Below are 2,574 nucleotides of genomic sequence, written 5' to 3' on the forward strand. Positions count from 1 at the left end.
TCTCCTACTACACAAGGATTTATTGAGCAAATAGGCAAAGTCTACGACTCCCATAATGAATTGTATAACACAGAACATACTATATATGAATATGAAAGAGAACTTTATTACTTTCCTCAAGATATTATAGTTGACTGCTTAAGCGTTTTAGTCCCCCAAAAGACTAAGAGAATAAATGATTATAAGAATAATATAAAATAAATATTACGTCACTACTATACTATGATTTCATAAATCACCATGCCAATAGTATAGTATGGATGGACACAATAGTATGATGTATGAACTGAAGCGATTGCACAGTAACTACGATTACTGTATTCATTGTTAAAAAACAAAGTTATAACACGTGTAGGATAACTATCTTTATCAAATATATAAGAATAAGTTATTCCGAGGCCCCTCCTTCACTTCCCCCTAGTTGTTGGGGGTGATGGAGGGTGAAAGAAGAGTGGGTCGGCGGGCTTCTTTCCCTGAATGTACTGAAGAATTAGAACACTTAAACCATTATTCCTGTTTTTTTTTCTGAAATAAAGCTTGATTAATGTCATATTTCTGCACAGACGTTGGTTTGGCCAATAAATACATATTCCCTACGGGCAGGATATCAATCTAGATTGGAAACCTATTCGTAAACCGTTCGAGCCAGGGATTGGCCCCATCTCTCACTGATCTGGATGAACAGTAGCTTTTGACCTTCAATCAATAGTTCGATTTATTATTAAACTATCAGTTGCTATATTGCTTTCCGGTAATGTACATCCGGAGATAAGGGTTTTTTTGGATAAGCTCGAGGGACAATGTGTGTCGAGGATGAGTGATAACTTGAGCCATGGAGCAGTTCCCTGCGCTGCTCGAAGCTTAGGGGTTGCGCGTAGGCTTCCCCCACAGTATATAGATCGGTTCTTCAGTGTGGTCACAACCTAGTTGTAGTCGTCGTCGAGGCCTGCCAGGATGTAGGAGACAAGGTCTTCATCGTCGATCGGCTTGCCAGCGTTGGACATCTCCACTCCAAGCGCCCGCATCTTCCCGACATATTCGGTGATAGATAGGTCGCCTTTCTTCAAGCTGGAGAGCGCGATTCTTGTATTGACTATTGACGACGCGCGCCTTCGTCACAGATGAGAAGGTTGTCTCAAGGACACTCCAGACTTCGGCAGCTGTGCGGCAGGCGGAGACTTGCACAAGAATTTCTTTAGTCATTGCAAGCAACAAGTATCCGAGTACCTGTTGATCAGTTGCCATCCATGATTCATACAATGGATTGACGACTTCGGCGTCTTTCCCCTTGATCTTCTCCTCGGGGGCTTTAGTTGCGCCAGTCAGGCCCCCCACCGCAGCTTACCTACTTGCTGACCTGGAAATGCATATTACCTGACAAGCTAGTCGCTCGGCTGGCACGCTATCAAAGCACGACGGATTGGCTGGTCCTATTCCCATCCCAGCAGTTCCTACTTTGGTTTGGAACATTTCAGATAATATAGAGAGGAGGGAGACTAGTCTAAATCGATTTTTCTATCGTTTCTTCGAAACCTCGCTTACGTTTCACTTCCCTTCACCAACCTCAGAGTACGGGCTTAGACTCTCTAAGATATCCAACTCAAGTGCCGTAGCGAAAATCATAAGTAGTGTTCAGAAGATTGGGAAGGAGTAGGCCCGGTTTGTCTTGTTCATCCATGATTCCCCTTGTGGAGTGAAGTGGAATGCTAAAGATAGAAAAGTGAACCGTAGGATCTCGTCTTAGCCCATTGACAAAACTAGTCCAAGAAACCCAGATTGCTAAGTCTCGAGTATGTCAATCAAGCCCTAATGTTTCCATTCCGCCGGACCAACTAGCCTAACCTTTCACAGAATTGATCATTTATGCCCAAGGGACAAGAGGTTTTGAACTCTCTAGTAGTTCCAAGAAGTATGCTCATTTCCTTGGATGTGTATTCTGGATTTGGATTCACTAATGTGGAGGGCTATTTATTCAAAGATGATTAGGGTGCGCTCAGCATGTCCCACCATCAGAGCTAACCTAACCTGTCCTTATCCTTAGCACGGACAGCACTCAATATCTCGCTGCGGAATATGTCTACCGGAGTAGGCTCCGCAAAGCTCCTCACTCGGCACTAGATCCAAGTCCCCCATCGCACTCCACAAGTTTGGGACGACCCCTTTCTTTCTTATATTATATGATCTTTTCCACTGCAGCCAGCACACCTATTTCCCTTTAGCTGGTAAAGGCAAGGCTTCCCTACTAAACCAGTACACACTAAGTACGGGATCATTAGTCATGACTCCTTGGTCTTCATAGTCCTCGAGAGATCCACAATGTCTCCCATCCCAGGAATAATCGAATACCTTCGTTCTGAAGCAAATCAACGGGCTTGGCCGGGCAACTCACTCTTGCTTTCTCTGGGCCGCCTTAGATTCTATAGTTCTCGTCTCCCCAGTCTAGTGAAACAGAGGGATCCCAGTCAACCCATGCTGACCTTCCCTATCTGTCTGAAACCCAATATGTGCCTAAACTAAACGCTTAGCTGTGCCCAGAATGTGGAAACTCGAAAGAGGTAAACAATTCTTTTTTGT

At 44.3% G+C, this 2,574-nt stretch overlaps 1 non-coding gene across 1 annotated transcript; it reads right to left on the reverse strand.

Moving 5' to 3' along the window:
- Positions 1-852: 852 nt before the first annotated feature.
- Positions 853-986, reverse strand: LOC118473635 (small nucleolar RNA Z247). The gene has a single exon (XR_004853546.1). It is a non-coding gene; the product is annotated as a small nucleolar RNA Z247 (small nucleolar RNA).
- Positions 987-2,574: the final 1,588 nt, after the last annotated feature.

The sequence above is a fragment of the Zea mays genome, unplaced genomic scaffold, assembly GCF_902167145.1.
Source record: "Zea mays cultivar B73 unplaced genomic scaffold, Zm-B73-REFERENCE-NAM-5.0 scaffold_100, whole genome shotgun sequence".
Taxonomy (NCBI): domain Eukaryota; kingdom Viridiplantae; phylum Streptophyta; class Magnoliopsida; order Poales; family Poaceae; genus Zea; species Zea mays.